This window comes from Desmodus rotundus, chromosome 11 (genome assembly GCF_022682495.2).
Source record: "Desmodus rotundus isolate HL8 chromosome 11, HLdesRot8A.1, whole genome shotgun sequence".
NCBI lineage: Eukaryota > Metazoa > Chordata > Mammalia > Chiroptera > Phyllostomidae > Desmodus > Desmodus rotundus.
Window position 1 is genome coordinate 32,545,638 of NC_071397.1, and position 25,826 is coordinate 32,571,463.

Below are 25,826 nucleotides of genomic sequence, written 5' to 3' on the forward strand. Positions count from 1 at the left end.
GAAAGAGACAAATCTTTCTTACAGAAAAATTTCAAATAATCTAAGTATATAATCCTCTCTCCAGGAGACGGAGTTTACCACCCCAACCCTACCCCCCCCCCCCAATTTTAGTGACTTGCTTCCAAAGAATAGTGTATGAAAAGGGAGGAAACAGGAACTTTGCATGAAAGAAACCTGGCACACACTGCCTTAACCAAATGATCAAGTTCGACTCCAGTCATGTTCATATCACGTGCCCTCTATATAGTCTGTTGCAAGGGCACTTCATTTTTGATGTAATCTTTCAAAAAACCTAAAACCTTAGTGTATTTATGAAGAGAACATTAGACTCAAACTGAATGACATTCTATAAAACATCTGCCGGAACTCAGAACTGTCAAGGTTGTGAAAGAAGAAAGACTGAGAAACTGTCATAGGCCAGAGGAGCTTGATTAGAATGTGACAGATCAACGTAGTGTGGAATCCTAGGTTGGATACTGAAACAGAAATTGGACCTTAATGGAAAAACTGGTGAAATCTGCACTAAGTCTGGGGTTTAGTTAATAATAATGTAACAATATTGATTTCTTAGTTTTGACAAATATACCATGGTAAATTAGGATGACATAAGGGGATACTGAAACTGGGGTGTATGGGAATTCTCTGTACTATCTTTGCAACTCTTCCATAAATAAAACATTATTTCAAAATTAAAAAAGTTTATTAAAAACAAACTATTTATTTTAAAGAAACCCCTTGGGTACATGTGGCTCCATGTGTGTGTCCATATGTGTGTACATGAATGCCAGTCAGCAGAGTTTAGCATATTACAGACAATTTTATATTGAGTTATAGTGACAACTATTTTTAGTTTAATGCCTCTATTATACTTTGGCCATTTTTGTGTGTATTCATAAACTCACATGGCTTGTATGTGCATGTTTTCATACTGACATATATCTTCACATATATTTAGTTTTATTCAGCTGTGAAATGAAAGTGTTTTAAATGACAGCTTTTTTTGATCATTAAAGATCCTTCTATCCAGGAACAGGAGCCAATGGGCAGCCAGAGCACATATATATTTTTATTAACCATGATTAATAAAAGTAATCCTTGTTCTAAAAACTCAACACCAGAGGTGTCTGTATCCACTGCTAATTCTGATGGAGGCAAGAGCCTCTGGAAGATGTCATGCATGGGACAGGACTCTTGTCTTTCAGCAGCAGTGAAAACATCAGATCAAAATTTTTACACCCCACTGGAGCCCTCAGACCTTTCTCAGTTTTTGTCTCTGGTGACAATCAAATCACGAAGTTATCATAACAGCAAATAATATCTCTGGCTTGATGAAAATAGCTTGGCATGTATCACCATTCTATAGTGATATGAATAGCATGAATGAAAAATTGTAGAAGTACAACAGGCTATTGTAGTAGTAGTAGAATGAGAAGAAAAATGTGAAATTCCAGTATTTTCTGCAAAGCTTTGCTGTTCAAGTTCATTTTGGTATTTGTTGGATGGAAGAACAAGAACGATGTATTGAGTCCTTCCTGGTGAACTTATTAATATATCAATAAAATCACCAGTGCATGGCTTTTATATTTCTACACTAATCTGGCCCAATATGAGTGAGCTCTAGTCCACTTTTCATGTCTAAATAATTTCCAGAATGACTTAATATTTTTGTTTATATTCTCAGATTTTCTCAGTCAATTCCTATCATTCAGACTGTGTTTATATAGGATGCCAAATCCAAGTAAATTCAATGAAAAAAAACCCCCACATTCATCCTGTTGGCTGTTTGACAACATGACCTGATTGATGACTGCTCTTGTTCCCATCTATTGAGTAGTTCTGTAAGCACAGCCTCTTTCCTGCCAAATGACAGTTTGGGGAGTTTCTTCGTGACGTCAATGATTTGTCAATGTCTATAAGGTAGATATAAACAATTTTCCATAATGCTATACTTCTAGACAATGATGGAAACATTTCTCTAATAATCCTAATATTTGGAAATAAACTGACAATTTGCTGCCTTTTTTTCCTTATATTCAAGTATTTTATATTTATTAGCTGTCTCACACATTCTTATATAAACTCATGAAAAAATAAAGTTGTGAAATAAACTAATTTTTAAAAAGTAGAATAACCAAAATTTTTAAAAATATAGAAATTAAAGCATTAAAATCCATTATTACATCTACAATGCTTCTCCAGTGGTAAAATCATCACTGAACCATGAAAAGATTTCTCCTATTTTTTTAAGAAAACAAATAATTCTTTGGTGACAAATGTATTCTCTGAAGAATATCGACTTATTTCCTGAGGATATATTAAGCAGTTTTTACTGCTTTCTTCATTTTTTCCTCTTGGGCTATGGGCTCTCCCATAATCTGACCCTTAAGATTGGTACTCTTAAATATGAGACCAGTGAGATATAATTATTTCTCATCCAAACTCTCTGCAGTTAGTACCCACTGAGCTTTGTGGGACAAGGTTTTAGTGAGGCAACTATACATACACAGGATGGGGTCTTCCACATGAAACTTCAGGAAAGTGCCCGCTCTCCCCAGTTTGGTGTTGTCAATGCAATAAATATTGGTAAGTAAGAATAAGGGAGAAGGATAGAATGGAAATTGCCAAGACTATGCTAGCAATAAAATGCTTAACAAGGACATTTTCCAGTTATCTGATTCTGAGGCATAATAAATTCTCTAGTAAGATTTTGTGGAAATTTGTACAGCAATAAGAGTTTGTATTAATGGGCTCTGAAACAGAAGCAACAAAATCTCTTTCTCTCTCTCTTATTTGTCCCAAGTGTAATCTTTAGTCAGAATTCTTGCTCCTTATTTCACCCTTGACTGTGTTTTGGGAGTTAGATTAGTGAAAACTTAACTTTTTTGCTTACCTTTATGACTAATGGAGAGATCTTACAGAATAATACTTTTAAGGCAGTAAATTTTAAAATATAAGCTTTTGGTTGCATGTGAGCAAGGTAACATTTTCTTTACTGTTTTTTCAGGTATTCTCTACCATTTCTAAATCTATTGTGATTTTTCTCCAGAAATAGTTTTTGTGAAAGTATAAAGAGATCATGCCAAGAATCTTGTAAAGTCATGTCTCAGGAACTCAAATCAAGTGTCTTGATTCTGTCCCTCTGGGAATATGAGTAAGAGGGGGAACAAAAGGTGAGTCACTTCTGTCATCCAGAAAACTAAAAATATACTGAATATTTTGAGAAACAGCAAATGTTATTAAAATTTTTGAGGATATTAATGGAATTTATATTCTCTGGTTTTTGAAGTAATATATATTTATTATATATATTTAGAAAATACAGGAAAGGAAAAAGGAAGAAACTGTTCAATCAAAATCTTGTAGAAATAAATAATGTTAACATTTTGGATTTTTTCCTTTTAAATTTTTTTCCCTATGAAATTATTTTTAATGCTTATACCTGTAAAATTCTGGAATAAAAATAATCAGGGTAATTTGGTTTTACTTATAAAAAATGAAACAAATGCTCTTTCTTGTACCATTATCATTGGTTTAGTGCTTCTTTGAGAATGATGCTTCACCTTCCTTAAAGGTTGACTTTTAAAGAAGAAATGTACCTAATGTTTTTCTTTTCTTTTCTTTTTTAATTTAATTTATTGAGGTTACATTGGTTAATAAAATCATATGGATTTCAGGGGTACAATTCTATAATACATCATCTGTATATTGTACAGTGTGTTCATCACCCCACATAAAATCTCCTTCCATCACCATTTCTCCTCCCCTTAACCCTCTTCTACCCCCACCCCCCTTACCAAATTCTGGTAATCACCATACTGTTGTCTGTGTCTATGAGGTTTTTCTTTTCCTTTTTTGATTAATCCCTTCATCTTCTCACCCAGACCTATGTTTTTCTGAAGCTTATCATTTATATAGGTATACACCTCTGAATCTCAATCCAATCTTTAGAATAAATTCAGAACCAAAAAGAATTCTCTGATATTTGTCTTTTATTTTATTAAAAAAATTTTTTATTGTTCAATTACAGGTGTCCCCATTTTTCCCCATTTTGCTCTCCTGCTCTACCCACCCCCCATCTTCCACATTCAATACTCCCCTCCTGCCCTGCCTCCCCTTCCATCTCCACTCTGTTGTCTTTGTCCATGGGTTATTTATACATGTTCCTTCACTAGACCCTTCCCCTTCTTTCCCCCATTATCCCCTGCCTCCTCCCCTCTAGTCTCTGTCAGTTTGTTCTTTATTTTCTTGTCTCTGGTTCTATTTTGCTTACTTGTTTGTTTTGTTGATTAGGTTCCACTTATAGGTGAGATCATGTGGTATTTGTCATTCACTGCCTGGCTTATTTCACTTAGCATAATGCTCTCCAGATCCATCCATGCTTTCGCGAAGGGTAGGAGTTCCTTCTTTCTTTCTGCTGCTTAGTATTCCATTGTGTAAATGTACCATAGTTTTTTGATCCACTCATTTACTGATGAACAGATTCACAGAAATGGAGATCACATGGTGGGTTATCAGAGGGGAGAGGGAGGGGGGATAATGGGGGAAAAGGTACAGGGAATAAAAAGCATAAATGGTAGGTACAAAATAGACAGGGGGAGGTTACGAATAGTATGGAAAATGGAGAAGTGAAAAAACTTATATGTATGACCCATAGACATGAACTAAGGTGGGGAAATGATGATGGGAGGTGGGGTACAGGGTGGAGGGGAATAAAGGGCAGACAGAAAGGGGACAACTGTAATAGCATAATCAGTAAAATATATTAAAAATGCTTTTTCTGCACCTATTGATAGGATCATATGATTTGAATCATGTTTTATTAATATAACACATTAACAAAAAAGGATAAATTATATCTGTCTTTTAAAAGGAAGACAGTTATGGAGCAAATTACATTGGTTGAGGATGAAATAAGAACACTCTGAATTCTGTGTAAACATTCTCTATTCAGGATTATTCCATGGGCCCCAATATTTTGTTTAAAATCACCACAAATCTTAGACTTACTTGGAGTACTCAAGAGTAGCTTTTTTGCCATCAAGATGAAGAATCATTGATCCAAGATATTTACTCACTTTTCTCTTGGGGCAGGTTAGAGGAGGAGGTAAGAGGAGGGGCGAAGTGCTGTTGAGTCCAGCACTTTGGTTCAGTTATCATCAGTTTTTTTCAGTGACCACAGGTTGAACTTCTAATTGCAGCCAACTTTCTCAAAACACTTGTTTTTGGTCACAAAGGGAAATAAAATGAGGGCGACTGATGAGTCATTCCACATTTTTTAAAGTTACTAACAAAACAGTTTTCCTAAGGAGGGACGGTAGTGTCATCTTTATATTGAAAGAACACACCTTAAATAATTGCATCACATGGTGAATTTGAAGTAAAAAATGAGGCAGGCATTGTCAATTTATTTAATCAGTGGTTCTAGCTAGTGGTTCTGTATCTTCTTTTCTAGCTAGGATCCACCACAGCAGAGTAGCAGTAGTACTGGAATTTACTGGACACCCTTGAGAAACCCAGTTGCCAGTAACAGCTTGAGGTGTCTTTTCCTAAAGCACAGTTGCTGGCTGTCATCTTGAAGCAGTGGTTTCTGAGGTGGAATGGTTGAAAGAAGGTAGTGCTTTTGACTAAGGCCAGAAAATACAATATTTGGGTTAGGGCTAATGAGAATTTATTGGAAATGTTTCATTGAGGATCCTGGTGAACCAAGCTACAGCCAGTCCCTTCATGTCTCTGAGGAAATAGACTTCCAAGGAGAGGTGATCCTGAAGAATTTAAGGTCTCTTTCTACACAGGCTCAGAATATGCTGTACAGGACAAACAATGAGTAGCTTCATGTTAATAGATTTAATTATTGGTTTCAGCTGATATGATTATTTATGTGAATTAATTTGGTATAACAACTATGTACAGAGAGTAATAAAATTGTTATGATTTGATTAGAAAGAAGAGGTTTACAAAAATGAAATAATGATACCTGTTTTGGATTATTTCTGTACAAAAGAAATCAATGCAATCAAAAGGAAGTATAGTTTCAAAGAGCTTTGTTTGGGTTTATACAGAATTTATGTTTCTTAATTATATAGATTAATTTCCATTTCCTATTAGCCTAGAAAAATAAGTCATCACAAGAAAGGAAGGAAGACTTTGGGATAGGCTAAAATTCATAGTATTACAAATGAAAGTTTTATTTTGATACCAGTAATTTTTAATTATTATTTATTTTTTGTTCCACTTTGTTTTTTATTTTGTAAAGTATTTTTATTGATTATGCTATTACATTTTTCCCAATTTTCCCCCCTTTATACCCCCTCTGCCCTACATCCCCACAACACTCCAGCATTCCCCCCCTCCCCCCCTCTTAGTTCATGTCCATGGGTTGTACATATAAGTTCTTTGAGTTCTCTGTTTCCTATACCATTTTTTATCTCTCCCTGTCTATTTTATGCCTACTAATTATGCTTCTTCTTCCCTGTACCTTTTCCCTCCTATTCCTCCCTTCCCCCTCCCCATTGAGATCCCTCCGTGTGATGTCCATTTCTCTGATTCTGTTCCTGTTCTAGTTGTTTGCTTAGTTTTTGTTTTTGTTGTTTTTCTTTTCTTTTAGGTTCATTTGTTGATAGTTGTGAGTTTGCTGTCATTTTATTGTTCATATTTTTGATCTTCTTTTTCTTAGATAAGTCCCTTCAACATTTCATATAATAAGGGCTTGGTGATGATGAACTCCTTTAACTTGACCTTATCTGGGAAACACTTTATCTGCCCTTCCATTCTAAATGAAAGCTTTGCTGGATAGATTAATCTTAGATGTAGGTCCTTGCCTTTCATGAGTTGGAATACTTCTTTCCAGCCCCTTCTTTCCTGTAAGGTTTCTTTTGAGAAATCAACTGATAGTTTTTTTTAAATATATTTACTGATTATGCTAATACAGTTGTCCCATTCCCCCCCACCCCACTCCACTCCATCGTGCCCACGCCCTCCCTCCCTCATTCCCCCCCTATAGTTCATGTCCATGGGTCATACTTATAAGTTCTTTGGCTTCTACATTTCCTACACTATTCTTACCCTCCCCCTGTCTATTTTCCACCTATCATTTATGCTACTTATTCTCTGTACCTTTCCCCTCCTCTCCGTCTCCCACTCCCCTATTGATAACCCTCCATGTGAGCTCCATTTCTGTGGTTCTGTTCCTGTTCTAGTTGTTTGCCTAGTTTGCTCTTGTTTTTGTTTTAGGTGTGGTTGTTAATAACTGTGACTTTGCTGTCCTTTTTACTATTCCTATTTTTTATCTTCTTTTTCTTAGATAAGTCCCTTTAACATTTCCTATAATAAGGGCTTGGTGATGATGAACTCCTTTAACTTGACCTTATCTGAGAAGCACTTTATCTTCCCTTCCATTCTAAATGATAGCTTTGCTGGATACAGTAATCTTGGATGTAGGTCCTTGCCTTTCATGACTTGGAATAGTTCTTGCCAGCCCCTTCTTGCCTATAAGGTCTCTTTGGAGAAATCAGCTGACAGTCTTATGGGAACCCCTTTGTAGGTAACTCTCTCCTTTTCTCTTGCTGCTTCTAAGATTCTCCCCTTCTGTTTCATCTTGGCTAATGTAATGATGATGTGCCTTGGTGTGTTCCTCCTTGGGTCCAGCTTCTTTGGGACTCTCTGAGCTTCCTGGACTTCCTGGAAGTCTATTTCCTTTGCCAGACTGGGGAAGTTCTCCTTCATTATTTGTTCAAATAAGTTTTCAATTTTTTGTTCTTCCTCTTCTCCTTCTGGCTCCCCTGTAATTTGGATGTTGGAACATTTCAAGATGTTCTGGAGGTTTCTAAGCCTCTCCTCATTTTTCCGGATTCCTGTTTCTTCATTCTTTTCTGGTTGGATGTGTCTTTTTTCCTTCTGGTCCACACCGTTGATTTGAGTCCCAGTTTCCTTCACCTCACTATTGGTTCCCTGTACATTTTCCTTTGTCTCTCTTAGCATAGCCTTCATTTTTTCATCTAGGTTTTGGTCAAATTCAACCAATTCTGTGAGCTTCTTGATTACCAGTGTTTTGAACTGTGCATCTGATAGGTTGGCTATCTGTTTGCTGCTTAGTTGAATTATTTCTGGAGCTTTGAAGAATTCTGTCATTTGGGCCATTTTTTTCTGTCTTGGTGCTTCTGTTACTTAAAGGGGCGGAGCCTTAGGTGTTCACTGGGGCGGGGTAATGCTGGTCGCTGTACGTGGGGGAGGGGCCGAGAGGGAGTAATGGTGCCTGCTCCACTCTCTGCTGGATTGCAGTCACTCCCTCCGCTACCCACAATCTAATTGGGACCTTCTGGTGCTGGTTCCCGAGTGGGTGGGCTTGTGCACACTCTAGGCCCCTGTGGGTCTCTCCAACGACCTCTCCTGTGAGGCTGGGAGTTTCTCCCGCTGCCGCCCCAACCCCCACAGATGTTTTCACTCAGAGGTTTGAGACTTTATTTCACCGTGCTGGAGCCCGGGGTTACGAGGTCTGCTTCGCTCCCCGCCGTTCATCCGGTTTATCTGTGCGCGAATGTAGGGCCGCAGGACCTGCTAGAGGTCAGACTGCCTGCCTTGTTTGTCCCACACTCCCCCAGTCTTGGTCCCGCCATGGCATGGCTGCCATCTCTGCCCCTCCTACTGGTCTGGATGAATGTTTATTTTTTATCTCCTTGGTGTCGGACTTCCTTGCCATTTGATTTTCTGTCAGTTCTGGTTGTCCAGCTGATAGTTTTATGGGCACTCCTTTGTAGGCAACTCTCTCCCTTCCTCTTGGTTCTTTTAGGATTCTCTCTTTATCTTTAATCTTGGGTAACTTAATGATGATGTGCCTTGGTGTGTTCCTTTTTGAGTCCAACTTGTTTGGGAGTCTCTGAGCTTCCTGGACTTGTATGTCTATTTCCTTCACCGGATTGGGGAAGTTTTCCTTGATTATTTTTTCAAGTAAGTTTTCAATTTCTTGCTGTTCTTCTCCTTCTGGCACCCCTATTATTCAGATATTGGACTGTTTCAGGTTGTCCCAGAGGTTCGTAAGTCTCTCTTCAGTTTTTTGAATTCTTGTTTCTTCATTCTGTTCTGGTTGGATGTTTATTTTTCCCTTTTGTTCCAAGTCATTGCTTTGAGTCCCGGTTTCCTTCCTGTCACTGTTGATTCCCTGAATATTTTGCTTTATTTCATTTTGGGTATCTTTCATTTGTTTTTTTTCATTTTTTTGACCAAGCTCAATCAGTTCTGTGAGCATTTTGATTACCAGGGTTTAAAATCTCCATCAGATAGGTTGGCTATCTCCTCATCACTTAGCTCTCTTTCTGAAGTTTTGCTCTGCTCTTATATTTGGGTCATATTTCTTTGTCTTGGTGCACCAGTCTGGTTGTTCTGGTTGAATTTTTCTTGGAAATACTTGGTTGTTGGAGTTCCATGCAGTTTGATTTTCTGGAACTTCTGGTTGTTTATTGATTTTAGTTTGCTTGTTATCCTCCTTTTGGTTGTGCGAGGAAGTGAAGGGTTTCTACCTACACCTCCATCTTGGTCGGAACTCTGATACCAGTAATTTTTTAAAAGGGAAAACAAGAAAGCTGATTTTTCTCCTCTGAAATAGGCTTTCCATACTATTGTTCATATTTTTGAAAATTTGAAAACTGTTTTTCTAGTATACAAATTTCTGCCCAAATTAATAAATTGCAAAGCATCTTTTCCCCTACTAGACAGCTGTTTGCCATTAAAATAATGGACTTTGAAATTCAATCTCTAAAACATGTGCAAATATTTATATATCTGCAACTTAGGAAAAATGTTTTCCCAACACTCTTAATAAAAACCTCTAATCTCTGCTTAATTCTATGTTATTGTAACATTTCAGGTGTCTCTTAAGAGAGAGTTTAAGCTTCCAGCTTAAAATAATATTGAATGTGTCCAGCCAAAAATCTGAGGTAGTTTAGTAGTTTCAGATTTTTTAGTCAAAGCTGACTACTAGGTATTTCTTTATGTTTTTGGTCATGTTTTTATAGCTTCAATTATTCCTAAATAATTATGAAATATTATATTATCAATTGAAAAATTCACATTTTTATTTGAAATAGAAGTTTTTAAATCACTTAATAATCTTGATTTGACTAGGGAGTCAACAGAGATGTTTAAACAGAATCACATTTTTGTATCACTTGTTGCTTAGGATCTATCACTTTACTCATTTATTAAACATTCTGGAATGCTCATGAGGGGACATACATTATGCTAGATGGTAGGTTTACAGAGATAATAAGAAATAGTCCTTGTTTCTAAGAAAGTTTCTGAGAGTAAATTATAGCAATGCTGTATTGTAAGTGCTATAGTAAGTATCTGCAGAGGATATTACTGGAGTTGAGGGGGAGACAGAATGAGCATATTTAGTGCTGTTTGGGGGTAGAAATACCCAGGATATACTTCTAAGAAAAGGTGACATAATCTGATATTTAGAATCTGAGTATAGAAATTTCTGTTATGGCTAAAGGCCAAACTCAGGATAATGTTTTCCATGCTAGAAGTGTTTACACAGTTAACACAAGTATTTATTTAGATCTGGGTACCCTTCCTCCAGACTTCTCTTGATTAGTTTTCCTGTTTGATCATATAATTTTGTTGCATTAAGATTACCTGATAGATTATTAAAACATAGATTGCTGAGTTCCCCCACCCCAAGTTTCCGATTCAGTGAGTGTGGGGTGGATATCGACAGTTTGCATTTTTAAGTCAGGTTATGCTGATGCTACTGCTCCACAGACCATGCATGACCTATGATCAGAGTCAGAGGGGCATGTTTTAAAACTATGGACTCTTGGGGTCTATCCCCAGAGATTCAAATTTAGATGAACTTGGGTGGGAATAAGGAATTTATATTTTTAACATATTTCCCCAGTTGATTCTGATTATCAATAAAGTTTGTGATCCATAGCCATAGTCCAGTTCTCTTATTTCACACATGATGAAATTGAGATGTAGAAAAGTTATGAAGCTTGGAAGCCAGTGAGTTGGCAGATTGTGAAACCATCACAGGTTGGGTTAATCCAAAGGCAGATGGCTAAAAGTGTTGGGGAAAAAAATAAAGCCACTATTATTATTAACACATCTCTTAAAACTTGTGAAGTTGCAGCTCCCCTTGAAAACTGAAGCCACAAGATTCAGTATTCAGATTCAGTGGAGAATGGATCAATTATATTTTCTTGTATTGGATTTGTATTTTAATTGGTGGATGCTAAAGAATGCTTTATGTCAGCTGAAGAAATATTTCTACCCCAAATTGAGAAGTTTATTAACATTCACCAAAATACTTTCTAGTTCTGCCTCCTGCCCTCCATGGACTCGAGGAATGGAAACTTATGCTCAGGACTCAGCAGAGATTCCTGGGTAGTAACTTATAGATACTTCCAGTACACAACACAGTAAATGCTATCAATCTTATGTGCACTATAACCAAGGTCAACATCAAACCATACATAGATAGCATCTGCTACAGAATGGGAGCAACTAGCTTATATTATTGAGCAAAGTCCTGTTTGGAAAACATTTCAAAAGGTAAAACTCAGTGATTCATTTAACCCAAATTAGAGTATAAATTATAAACGTTTTTTGGAAATAATGTTAAAATAATTAGAACAGTTTAATTATCATGGTCAATGTTCAAATATATATTTAAAGATTTTTAATATTTAAAATAACATATGTACAGTTAAAAATGAAAAGAAGAAATGTTATGGGAATTCATCAAAATTATACAACTAAAAAGGAACGGAGTAAGCTCTCTTTCCCACTATACCTCATTTTTTCCCTTCAAGAAACCATAATAAGATTCCATTATCTACTGAGTCAAGTCAATACTTTTACTGTGATGTTCAGTGTTGTCCAAAATCTCTTCCTTATAATATATTGTCCCAATAATTAGACTTCGATACAAGGAAGCCAGCCCTAATTCAAGGAACATGAAAAAAATATCTACTATAGTCTATGAGATGAGGTGGGTGGATACAGATTTGAATAATACTCAGTCTCTCTTTCAAGGCACTTCCAGACAAGTAGCAGACATCACATTCCAAAGCATGCACAAATATACATTCACACATGATATTAATAGACAGATTTATAGTAAGTGCTATTGGAAAAGTATAAAATGTCAGATAAGCTTCAGCATTATGAAACAGATACTTACACAAATCTATTTTCCAGACACTGTGATAGCTTTTTAGAGATGCAAAAAATTATTGACTTAGTTTTTCACTAAGGAAATCATAACACAACTATGTTAAAAACAACCAACTCTATACTATAAAATAACTAATCTATAAAAATGTCATAAATAAAATACTCTCAGAAGACAGAAATGGGAGCCATTAATTCAGCAAGACTGGGTGGAAATGTTCACAGAAAAAAGTGGTAGAAAAGGAATTTACACATTTGTACATGAGTTTTGTTTAGATTTGGGTACTCTTCTTTTAATCTCCCCTCTTGGTTAGTCTTTACTTTGGCAGGTGAAGAGGAAGGCACAGCAAAAAACATAAACGTGAACCTGCAACATGGACTTTTCAAAAACAGATAATGGACTAACAGGGCCAAACACAAAGCATGTAGACTTAAAATGGTATTCATGAAGGTGAATTTGACCTGGGCTTTGAAGGATGCATAGAATCTGGTAAATAATACTAACTTTTGCACATGTTATTAATTATACTGTTTTTATTACCTTTTGCCATTTATTTACAAACTACAGAAAATTTTACCCATTCCTCATGTTCAAATCAAGATCCTTAAAAATTCCTACAATGCTGTTTTTCAACCCTATATGAGCATCATTATTATGTCTGGTGCTTTAAAAAAATTACAGAAAGCCTGGCCCCACTTGGGAGGTTTTTATTATGGAGATTTCTATTCAAGATGCCTGATGGCAGAACCCTGGGATTGCTAATTGGTGGGTTTTCATAGCTTATTCTGTTCTGAACCATTGGCCTAACAAATGTCAAAACCTAGAATGAGTTAAATATATAATTGCTGAATTGAACACTTCTTTGTGATCAAAGTACTTAAACAAGGTCTTTTCACAATTTCTTTATACCAGGGAGATATTTTAATGTACATATTTACTCTGAGATCCTAATAGGTCAAATCAGGAAAGATTCCTCATGTCCATACACATGCTTCAATCAAAAAATGTCATCCCATGCCCTGGCCAGTGTGGCTCAATTGGTTGGAGCATTGTCCCATAAACTCAAAGGTCTCAAGGTTCATTCTCAGTCAGGGCACATACCTAGGCTCCTGGTTTGGTCCCTTGTAGAGGCATGTGCTAGAGGCAACTGGTGGATATTTATCTTTCACATTGATGTTTCCTTTCCTCCCTTCTCTCTTCCTCCCTTTGCCTCTCTCAAATCAATGAACATATCCTCAGGTGAGGTTGAAAAAAAGCCATCTTGCTGTCCACTTGATGAATTTTAACTCATCAACCAAACTGAACCAAATGTCATGCATACTATAGAAAACCTCAGGAAATAAATATATCATTAACTCCTTTGCATGCTGAGGAATTAGTCATTATTGAGTATTGCTGCATTTCTAAATTCTGTGCCTTTGCACTCACTCACATTAGCCATAAAACTTTGTATGAGTGGATAATATAGTTAGGGCAGTTGTTGATGACTTGTTTTTCTTTGACCATTTAGTAAGTATTTTTTTTCCCATTTCCACCCCCACCCCCATTATTGTCCATGTGTCCTTTATAATTTTTCCTACAAGCCCTTCTTAATTAATAAATAAGGTTTGAATTAGTTGTATGACCTCTCAGGTCATTATGAGTGCATCATTTCAAAATATAAATAAAATATTTTTATTTCTGAGTCACAATGTTCTAAAAAGTCAAATCCCATAGCTGTCTATTTAATTAGATCATGCTGGATTGAAATTTTATTTTTAGGCATTCTATTAGCTCAATCATTAAGGTCAATGTAGATATGACAAAGAAAATTGTGTTTTCTCATGGATAAATAATGTAACCTTGGAGAGAAAAGCAAAACATTCATAATATAATGACATTTCAAAATATTTTATAATTAAATTTTTTTCTGAGTACTGCAGATACTATACTTCCTACTCTTCTAGTCCTTTAATGAACGTAAATTTAAGCATACATGATACATGAGTAATATTTTGGTATTTACATAAAAATATTTTTTTATACTTGCTATTTATAAAAAACTAGTGGAGAATAAAATGCTATTTCAAAGTATAGTATTCACAATCTGTGTCATGTGTGTGAGTTATTTCTTCTCTGTTTATAGTAGATAGCTTTTCATCTTATTATGTGAAAAACTTACATATGTCAGGTATCATCTTTTAATGTCAAGGTTTAAAAAGTGAGATTTAGTATGGCAAATCAACATAGGTAGATATTAATAGAACCTAAGGTGTTTTATGAAGTGACAATAGCAGGCAATATTTTTCAATATAAACTTGAAATACTATCTGCTATGTGTGTGGTGATAAGTACTGGAAAATAACAGAAGCATTCTATTCTGACCCAACTGTGGTGATTAATTTGATACTTGCCACCACTCCAAAGTAGTCATTATCTCTACCTTAAAATTAAGAACTTAAAGTAGAAAGTTTAAGTAATTTAACTCATAGCTGAATAAGTGACAGAACTGGTATTTCAGCCTATGTATTTTTAATATAGTGGAAAGCATATCGAACTCAGAATCAGGAATTCTAATTATCTCTATGTTTGTCTAGACCCGTGGTTCTCTTACTGTGCAACAAATGGCCCTGGGGCATGGTCAGTGAACTCACAGGATGCTATGAGGTATTTTAACATTTTTTGAGGGAAACACAGTGGTACTTGATATACATTGGACATGGCACAAACTAGCTCAGGGAAGTTCACAATTTGACATTCTGTCACACTATATTCCCTTCAATTGCATCGTGTTTGGGTGAAGCTGAGGCTTCAACAGTTACTGTGATGAAAACCAAGTGGCATGGGAAAATCAGCGTGGAGGAGAAAGTGAGGATGCTAGTACACAATCAGATTCCAAGGTCTGAGAAATCTTACAGTGCCTAGCAGGAGCAAATATCCCATCAATAAGTAATTATGTAATGGAATAATTATTTTCTTCAATTATCATGTATGATTTTGTTTAAATGTCTACTGAGATTTTAGAGCATAAATAAATCTAAATTGTTTTGGTGTAATTACTTAATAAAAGGAACTGTTAGGTGTGTGTTTTGTACTAGGAGAATCATGGTAAACTTTCTGAGAACTAAGGACCCTGTGAACTGAAAAAGTTTAGGAAACTGGAGTGGAAGTTTGATTTTTGTTATATTGAAGTGTTTTTTTCTTGGCTTCACTTTTCTTATCTTCTAAATGGGCCACAAGAAATGGTCTCAAATTCTAGTCTAATTCTAATAGGGAATGATTCTGTTATGAGGCAGATGATAATTTAGGTGACTTTGACAGTTCCATGCCCATTCACCTGCAGTACTTAAACACTATCTAATATTAGGAAAAACACAGAATGTGGCTGTCCCATTTAATGATTTGCTAATGTATTTTAAGTTAGTTTTTTAAAAAAATTAACTGTTGGATAGAAATGAGTTAGTCATTTTATAAATATCAATATATTTCACCAAATTGTAATCTATAGAGCTTGTGGGTTTGGGGGGGATTGGGGTTTTTTTTTGGCATTTTCTCCACTTGTTAATACAATGAATTAGAAAATCCCCAGAGTAAGTGCAAATTTCTATTTTGTAAATATTAGAAAGTCTAGAGTATCTGCACTATGTAAGATATATCATCACATGACACCATAAAAGTCCTAGAGGAAAACATTGGCAGGAAAACATTCCACACAGCAACATCTTCACTGATATGTCCCCTAGAACAAGGGACATAAAGGAAAGAATAAACAAATGGGACCTCATCAAATTAAAAAACTTCTGCATGCCTAAGGAAAACAGCATTAAAATGAAAAGGGAACCAACTATATGGGAAAACATATTTGCCAATGATACCTCAGACAAGGGTTTGATCTCCAAAATATATAAAGCACTCATACGACTCCAGTCCACTTTTTGGGAAGACAAAAAACCCAATTAAAAAATGGACAAAAGACTTGAACAGACACTTCTCCAAGAAGGACATACAGAGGGCCCAGAGACATATGAAAAGATGCTCAGCATCTCTAGCCATCAGAGAGATGCAAATTAAAACCACAATGAGATACCACTTCACACCAGTCAGGATGGCCATCATAAACAAATCAAACAAACAATTGTTGGAGAGGCTGTGGAGAAAAGGAACCCTAGTGCACTGTTGGTGGGAATGCAGACTGGTGCAGCCACTGTGGAAAATGGTATGGAATTTCCTCAGAAAACCAAAAATGGAACTGCCTTTTGACATAGCAATTCCACTGCTGGGATTATACCCTAAGAACCCTGAATCACCGATCCAAAAGAACCTATGCACCCCAATGTTCATAGCAGCACAATTTACAATAGCCAAATGCTGGAAGCAACCTAAGTACCCATTAGTAAATGAGTGGATCAAAAGACTATGGTACATTTACATGATGGAATTCTACACAGCAGAGAGAAAGAAGGAACTTATACCCTTTGCAACAGCATGGATGGAACTGGAGAGCATTATGCTAAGTGAAATAAGCCAGGTTGTAAAGGACAAATACCATATGATCTCACCTTTAACTGGAACATAATCAACAAAACAAAAAAGCAAACAAAATATAACCAGAGACATTGAAATTAAGAACAATCTAACAATAACCAGAGGGGAGGGGAGAGGGGACGGTAGGGAGAAGGGTTGTGAGGAACTACTATAAAGAACACATGGACAAAACCAAGGGGGAGGGTGGAAGCAAGGGAGGGAGGTGGGTTTGGCTGGGATGGGGTGGAGGGTTGGGGAGAAAATGCAGACAACTGTAACTGAACAACAATAAAGTAATTAAAAAAAATTTCAAATCAAACACAAATAGCCCACTGTTTTCAGTGAAAGCTCTGGTTGATGACCACACCACAACTGCTTTCTTCTATATTGCCAACTTACGCAAGGAAATGCCCATTTAGAAAATATTTGAATATGTGTTTATAAAAAATAGTATTTGTTACATGAAACAGTATTACATTCTTACTAGACATCTATCAAATACCTAACTACTTCTTTATTTGAGGTACAATAGGTTTGTATTTATTTGATTGATGTGTATTCTGGGGAGTTTTTGGCTAAAAATATGGGCCAAAAATAGGTGTTATGTTACATCCAGATGATTAACATATTTTATTTTATTGGCAAAGACTAAAAGAAAGAAATAGCGAAATATTTGTGAGATATTTGAATACTTGGATTAGTGAAATTAGGTATACAGAAAGAAATCTTTTATTTTGGACAACTGCATAGTGACAGAATGGCTCTGCGAATGGAGTGTGAGCTCTTGCATAGTATGCGTTTAACTGGCGTTTTGTTGAATTAACAACAAAAGCCCCCCTCCAACTACCATTCATGGATTTAATTCTATAGTAAAGTGCATACATGGAAACAAATAAGAAACGGTTTATAGTTGATTAGTCTGAATAAAAGTTGTGGAATATTAAAACTATGTCAGTTTATTTTATTTTTTAATAGTAATAAAGATTTCCTCAACAAATGGATATAAAAAATGTGGTATAAATACATACAATGGAATATTATTTAGCCTTTTTAAGAAAATTTTTAAAAAATTTTTATCCAGTTACAATTGTCTGCATTTTCTCAAGAAGAAATCCTGCCATCTGTGACAACATGGATGAACCTGGAGGACATTATGCTAAGTGAAACATGGCAGACACAGAAGGACAAATACTACATGATACCGCTTATGTGAGGAATCTAAACTACTCAAACTCATAGAAGCAGAGAGTGCAATGGTGGTTGCCAGGGGCTGGGAGGGGTGAGGAGGTATTAAATGGTACAAAATTTCAGTTTTACAAGATGAGCAAGTCCTAGTGATCTACTATAGAGCATAGTGCCTGTAGTTAACAATACTGTATTGTTTATTTAAAATTTTGTTAAGACAATAGATTTAATGTTGTGTTCTTATTACAAAATAAGTAATAAGGAGGGCAGAAGAAAATGTTCGAAGTGATGGGATATATTAAGGGCATTGTGGTGATAGTTTCACAGGTGTATACTTATCTCTAAACTCATTAAATTATATACATTAAATATATACAGTTTTTTGTATGTCAATCACACTTCAATACAGTGATTTTTAAAATATTTCATGCTGCCTGGGATGGCTCAGTGGATTGAACATCAGTCTGCAAACCAAAGGTTGCTGGTTCAACTCCCAGTCAAGGTACATGCCTGGGTTGTGGGCCAGGCCCCCAGTGTGGGGTGCTTGAGAGGCAACCACTAATTGATCTTTCTTTCCCTCTCTTTCTTCCTCCCTTCCCCTCTCTAAAATAAATAAATGAATAAAATCTTTAACTAAACTAAACTAAACTAAACTAAAATAAAGTAAAAATATTTCCTCTAAGTAGCAAAGAGAACACTTGGTCCTTTAAATCAAAAATTAAGATATAAAACCTTACAGATCATTTACTATTTCCAGACAAAATTTAGGTACATTGTAGGGCCTTGGTTGGATCAAAATAGGGGTACCTATCTTGGAGACAAACCAGCAATTGTCCCTTTTTTTTTTTACAAGTGAACTGAAATAACTGTTTTGTCCATTTTTTTTAGCAGTCTATTTAGGTATTTGTACATATTTGTTTCAAATATTTACTATTGCTATAAATTGATTTAATCAAGTGTATTAGTTTCTTATTGCTGCTGTAACAAATTACTACAAATTTGGTGGCTTAGACAGTGTAAATTTATCTTACAGTTAAGGAGATTAGAATTCTCAGTGGGCAAAAATCAAGATGTTAGAGCATGTGTTCTTTCTGAAGCTCTAGGGAGAATCTAATTCCTTGCTTTTTTCTAGCTTCCAGAGGCTGTTCTCATTCCTTGGCTGTGGTCCTCTTTCATCTTAAAAGCCAGAAATCGCCTCACTCTGACCTCTGCTTCCATAATCACATCTTCTCTGACTCTCTGGCTTTCTTCTTTCCCTTATACATACTCTTGTCATTACATCATCCCACCCAGATCTACACAGTCGCTTTTTCCATGTAACATAACATCTGTGGGGGGTGGTGATGGTGGTAATGGTTTTATTCTGCTTATCATATTAAGGAATACTTTTCTTTATTCTATGAATAGTCTATGAAGGCTTTATGTTTACTACATTAACCCCCTTTCATTTGGCACATAGAATTCAGGCTTACATTTAGTAAATCATACACAAATCAGATATTACCACATATTTATTTAAGTGCAGTTACAAGTTACAGCAAGAAAGTGAAATGATGAGACCTGTAAAGTAAAAGATCTACAATTTTAAAAGTTTTTAAATCTAAAGTTTGTACTAGGCTTGTGTTTAACTGAAATAAACCTAAAGAACATTTACCAATATTTTTATAGTAAATAAGCAAGATGAATAAATTAGAAGTTAATTTTTATTTATATAGATGGAACACATCTTTAGGTTGTGCTCCAGGAAGAAAGTTCTTTTCTCCTGAAAAGGGCTTAAAGTTCCCCATCAATTGGCATAGCAGGTAGAGCTTATTGATTTCAGAGACTTCAGCTGCCAAGAACACAATGAATCAGAGAGAAAGGGCTATAATATCACACAGATCTGCTCTTGCACAAGAAAAGCTGGTGGCTAGCACTTTTTATGGCAGAGGTTCTCAAACCTTAAAATGGATAAATATTACCAGGGAAATCTTATTAAATTGTTCACATCTGGGGAATCTAAGCTTTTGTGTTTCTATGAGGTTCCAAGTGATACCAGTACTATGGGTGTCTCAACCACACTTTGAATAGCAGGATTGGAGAACATTCTATAAAAGAGCAAAGGCTACACTAGAAATCACCTAATAAAAACATGGTTCTTATCACATTACTTTGAATAAACATTTAATACCAAAATTTTTGATGTGAGGAGAAACAAGAAATGGACACCTCAGGAAAGATTGGGCAGGACATGTCATTGTCACTTTTTCTTTAGTGAGGAAGAAGTGAAATTAGTTTTAATTAGAATCCTTTGTATATACTTTCTAGTCCATTGTAAGTAGGAACATATGGTAAAAAATGTTGTTCACATTATAATGCATGAATTTACTTATTCTCAATTGATCTTTTCTTTTTTTGATTTAAAGAATATCTTAAATTTGCCCTGGCTGGATAGCTCAGTAGGTTGGATCCTCATCCCCTATACCAAAAGTCAGTCCTCAGTTAGGGTGCATGCAGGAGGCAATTGATTGATGTATCTTATATCAATGTTTCTCTCTCTCTCCCCTGTCTTATCATGATAAAATCAATAAACATATCCTCCAGCGAAGATTTAAAAAACACCTTAAATTATTGTTATATATGTAGTTGATACCGTTCATTGTTTGGTTCTATTTATGAAATAAAGTTTCAATGCTTAGAGTGGGAAAAACTAGGTGAACTCTAATCCTTAACATTTTTTTTTCTTATTTTTACAGAGCTCCGTATTTAAACTTCTTAAATTTCATATTTATTTTCCTATTTGAAAATAAGATAATAAACCAGCAAACAAGTGAATAATTAATACAATTTTGGTCAGTTTAAAGGATACAGGGAAAAAGAATGTAGAATGAAGAAACTGTGTTGACCAGAGATTGGATGAAGTCAGACAAAAGTCTGGTGTGAAAATTCTAGGCTCAAAGGAATAGCAGATGTAAAGACCGTGATCAAAAGAACAGCTAGGCTTAATTGAGGAATAAGAGAGGCAGTGTGGCTGGAGTGAGGTCTTTGTGGGCTGTAAAGTTAAGAAGTTTGGATTTTATTCTTAATAGGATTAGAATATACAGAATCGTAACAGCGGTAAAAGCAGCAGATATAATGCCTACAAATGTACAAGTCTCTTGTTATTTGGCTGCCTCTTTCCCTTTTCCCCATCAGGGCACCTATCACTCTATTTTATGATTATTAATTTCATGGCCCGATATAAAATGTAAGGTCCTTAGATTTCCATATTGCTCAACACAGTGTCCAGGACACATCTTGAACTGTGAAAGTTTCTTAGTAATTTGGTGTTTTATGAAGGTCTGGGTAGGTAGGTCTTATAGGTTGATAAGTTGAAAGAGAAGAGACAAAGGAAAACTCCAAAGTAACAATCAGAGATTTCTCTAAACGGATCCTGTTTTGGGACCTTTAGGCCTCAGGTATTTGGATGTCCATATGTTTCCCCAGTTTTCATACATTTTCACTAAGTAAGTTTTCTATTCATTTCTTCCTCTCCACATCCTTCTATGACTCCTATAATGTGTATTTTAGTGCTGTTGATGACATCCCATATATCACATAGACTTCTTTTTCATGGTTTTCTTCTTTTTTCTCCTCTGGTTAATTTTAAATGACTTGTTTGAAGTTCACAGATTCTTCCTTGTCTTTGATCAAGTAGCTGTTGACAATATCAATTTTATTCATCATATTCTTCAGCTCAAGAATTTTTTTGTTATGATTTCTCTCTGTTGAACTTCCTGGACTATTTTTCTGATTTCTTTGAGTTGCCTATATGTGTCTTCTTATAGTTCACTGAACTTTCTTAATATTGTACAGTTATTTTGAAATTTTGTCAGGCAATTAATAGAGCTCCATTTTTTTTGAGATCTGTTACTGAAAAATTATTGTATTCCCTTCTTGATGTCATATTTTCTTATGTTCCCTGAAATTTTGTGTTGCTGTCTTTGCCTTTATTGAAGCTGCCTCATCTTCCAGTATTTATTGGTTGGCTTCAGGAGAGATACTTCTACCACTTAGCCAGGCTAGGGCCTCTTAGGCTCTCTCAGATATTTTGTACAGATGTACCCATTTCATACTACTTGTTCCTTCTTGTGGGCAGGAGCATTCTTAATATTTTATGCCTTCTTCAATCCTACAAAGCCAGGCTGGGTGCTGAGAGCCTCCCGGTTGTTTTCTCTCAGATGGTGTCCTGAAATACTTGTTCGTGTGTTTTCTTCCAATCCTCCAGAATAGGGCTGGGTTCTGTGCATGCTTTGCAAGCCATGTGCAAAGGTTCACACTAAACCTTTGGTGGGGTTATGCATGGGAAGCTGTCCACAGAGGGGAGGATGCGGCACAGAGTGGTGGATGAGGCACAGAGCATAAAGTTTGCCTGTGGTTCATCTGAAGGGATCTGCAGGCAAGGTGCCCTCAGAAGCTCATGGGTGGGCTTCCTTATGAATTTTGTGAAGTATTTAGTGAGACCCAGAGCCCTTTGATGATTTTGAGCCTTTGTTGCTGTGCTTCTAGCTTCTTCCAAACCCCTGGCCATGACCAGCACTTCAGTATTCTAGGTGGGGAGAGAAAGAAGTGGACCTGTTGGGCAATGTCTTGCATGGATGGCTGAAGAAGTCAGGTACTCACACACTATGCTTTCACTCCCCTGTGGGAGAAATGAAGGTGGCTTTCTTGGTACTGAGCTGTGTTGCCTTGGGAATAGATGATGCAGGTAGAGCGAGGCAATTCTTCTTATGCTCTTCAATGCATCTATTCTCAGTTTTTGCTTTTTATTTGTTTGTTTGTGTTTTTGCTCTAGTAGAATGATGAAACTTCTCTGCTAGATTCCCACAGAGGTAATCTCATTCATGGTTGTTAAGACTGATGTTCTGTGGGGAATAATGATTTAAATAAAAAAAAGACTCCTATTATGCCATCTTGCTTTGAGTTAATGTTTTTTACCACTTAAAACAGTGTATAAGTTCAGAGTGTATTAAATTAATCAAAAACAGTCATGGATAATATTGATTCCAGTCCTCTACTTGTTTTTATATGAGGGTTGTCTTTCATTTTTAAAATGATGAAAGTTTTATATTTTTATTACATTTTAAATTTATTTTAAGTATATTTTATTGGTTATGCTATTACAGTTGTCCTATTTTTATTTCCCCCTTTATTCCCCTCTGCCCTGTACCCTCCTCCCATCAGCATTCCCTCACGCTTAGTTCATGTCCATGGGTTGTACATATAAGTTCTTTGGCCTCTCCATTTCCTATTCTATTCTTAAGCTCCCCCTGTCTATTTTGTACCTACCATTTATGCTTCTTGTTCCCTGTACCTTTTCCCCCATTATCCCCTCTTGCCCTCCCTGCTGATAACTCTCCATGTGATCTCTATGTCTGTGATTCTGTTCCTGTTCTAGTTGTTTGCTTAGTTTTGTTTTGTTTTTGTTTTGTTTTGTTTTGTTTTGTTTAGGTTCAGTTGTTTATAGTTGTGAGTTTATGGTCATTTTACCGTTCCTAGTTTTGATCTTATTTTTATTAGATAAGTCCCTTTGACATTTTATACAATAAAGGTGTGGTGGTGCTGAACTCCTTTAACTTGACCTTATCTGAGAAGCACTTTATCTTCCCTTCCATTCTAAATAATAGCTTTACTGGATAGAGTAATCTTGGATGTAGGTCCTTGCTTTTTGTGACTTCAAATACTTCTTTCCAGCCCCTTCTTGCCTGTAAGGTTTCTTTTGAGAAATCAGCTGATAGTCTTATGGGAACTCTTTTGCAGATAATTGCCTTCTTTTCTTTTGCTGATTTTAAGATTCTCTCCTTATCTTTAATCTTGGGTAATGTAATTATGGTGTGTCTTGGTGTGTGCTTCCTTGGGTCCAACTTCTTTGGGACCCTCTGAGCTTCTTGGACTTCCTGGAAGTCTATTTCCTTCATCAGATTGGGAAAGTTTTCCTACACTATTTTTTCAAATAAGCTTTCAATTTCTTGCTCTTCCTCTTCTCCTTCTGATTTGGATGTTGGAATATTTAAAGTTGTCCCAGAGGTACCTAATAAGCCTCTCCTCATTTTTTTTGAATTCTTGTGTGTTCATTCTGTTCTGGTCGAATGTTTGTTTTTTCGTTCTGTTCCAAATCATTGATTTGAGTCCTGGTTTACTTTCCTTCACCATTGGTTCCCTGCATATTTTCCTTTATTTCACTTTGCATAGCCTTCATTTCTTTCTCTGTTTTGCAACCATACTCAACCATTTCTGTGAGCATCCTGATTGCCAATGTTTTGAACTCTGCATCTGATAGATTGGCTATCTCTTCATTGCTTAGTTCTATTTTTGGGGCTTTGATCTGTTCTTTCATTTGGGCCATATTTCTTTGTCTTGGCCCACCTATTACATTGTAAGGGGTGGAGGCTTAGGTATTTTCAGGGGTGTGGTGGGGTGGGTAACTCCCTTTGCTGCATTGTGGCACTGTCTGTGGGGGAGGGGTCATAGAGGAAACAATGCTGCTTGCTCCATACTCGTCCCACTTTCCGTCACTTCCCATCCTACCCTCAAGCAAATTGGGACCTTTTGGTGCTGATTCCCAGGTAGGTGGGTTTGTGTATGTTCTAGGAACCTGTGGGTCTCTCCAATGAACTTTCTTGTGAGGATGGGAGTTTATCCTGCCATGGCAATCCTCACAGGTTTTTAAAGTCTGAGGTTTTGAGGCTTTCTTTTTCCCAGACTGGAACCCTGGGTTGTGTGGTCTGTCTTACTCCCCAGTTGTTCCTCCTGGTTTATCCAGACACAAATGTGGGATTGCCACTGCAGCCTCACTCACCAGGTCCTCCAGCCACAGCCTTGCCATAAGTCCTCTCTGCCTTGGCTACCCAGTTTACTGATTTTGTAATGATTTATAAGTCAGGGTTGTTTAGGGCGAAAAAGAGAAAAACCTAGCCTGAAAACTTAAAGTGAAAGTCCTCCTGGGCCAACAGGAAAGCCAAAAGTGGCATTGCCAAGAGACAGAACTAGCATGCCCAGCCCTAGATGACAACTAATCAGTCATGCACAAGCATTTCTGCCCCCTACCTCTTCTTTCCCAGGTTCCAACCCTGAAAGACTATCTCAAAGGGTAGTTGGAGATTTGGGAAATTGGTGAAAAGCAAAAGTCTACTTCATGACTCTCTTCCCTTACATGGCCTTCAAAGGGGAAGTCAGCCAGAACAAGGGATGGGAAGATAATTTAAGTAAACTTTAGAATTCTGATATTATGTGGGAATGAACTTTTTATTACTGTTAAAAAAGAGACTTATAATGACCAGAATTGCTATAACTACCTGACCTCAATTTTCTCTAAAATGACAGCAAATCTTAAAGCAGATTCGGAAGGACAGTGGTAGGAAACAATAAATTACTTTCTTCATTTGTATCCTACTATATCCAATGCATCTAATAAATTATTAGGTTACAACTGAATTAATTAAATGCTTATTTAATTTACAATTTTTGTACTCAGAGAATATATTAAATATTATTTATTACAAACTTTAAAGTGTTATAGGTAAAGCAGAATTAAAGCTGGTAGCAAGATTCATGTCAGGTTCACCAAATTAACCCTGGTTCTGAGATTCTGAGAGTTGATATCTTTATTTCTTTGTTACCAGGGGTTGAAACTTATTGTCATGTATACTAGTTGATATCAAAGACATTGGTGATGTGTTCATGTTATAAATGAATATACTAAAGGCAATTCCAGCTTTTCCTTTTTAATACAAAAACCATGTTAAGTTTCTGCAATAATTCAGGAATAAGAGATAAGTACCCAAGTAGAGGTGTAATTAATGAAAAAATAAAGAAATATATCTGAGAGATCTTTTACAGAAAAAATTACAACACTCAGTTACTAATTGAAAAATAATTAGAGGAGAAGGAATAATCCAAAATGACTTCAAAATTTTAAGATTTCATGGTCAGTTATGTAAGAAGAATG

The 25,826-nt window shown here is 36.1% G+C and overlaps 1 pseudogene; it reads left to right on the top strand.

Annotated features, from left to right (window-relative positions):
* Positions 1-11,052: 11,052 nt before the first annotated feature.
* On the top strand, positions 11,053-11,583 carry LOC112319293 (protein SPO16 homolog pseudogene; annotated as a pseudogene).
* The last annotated feature ends 14,243 nt before the right edge of the window (positions 11,584-25,826 follow it).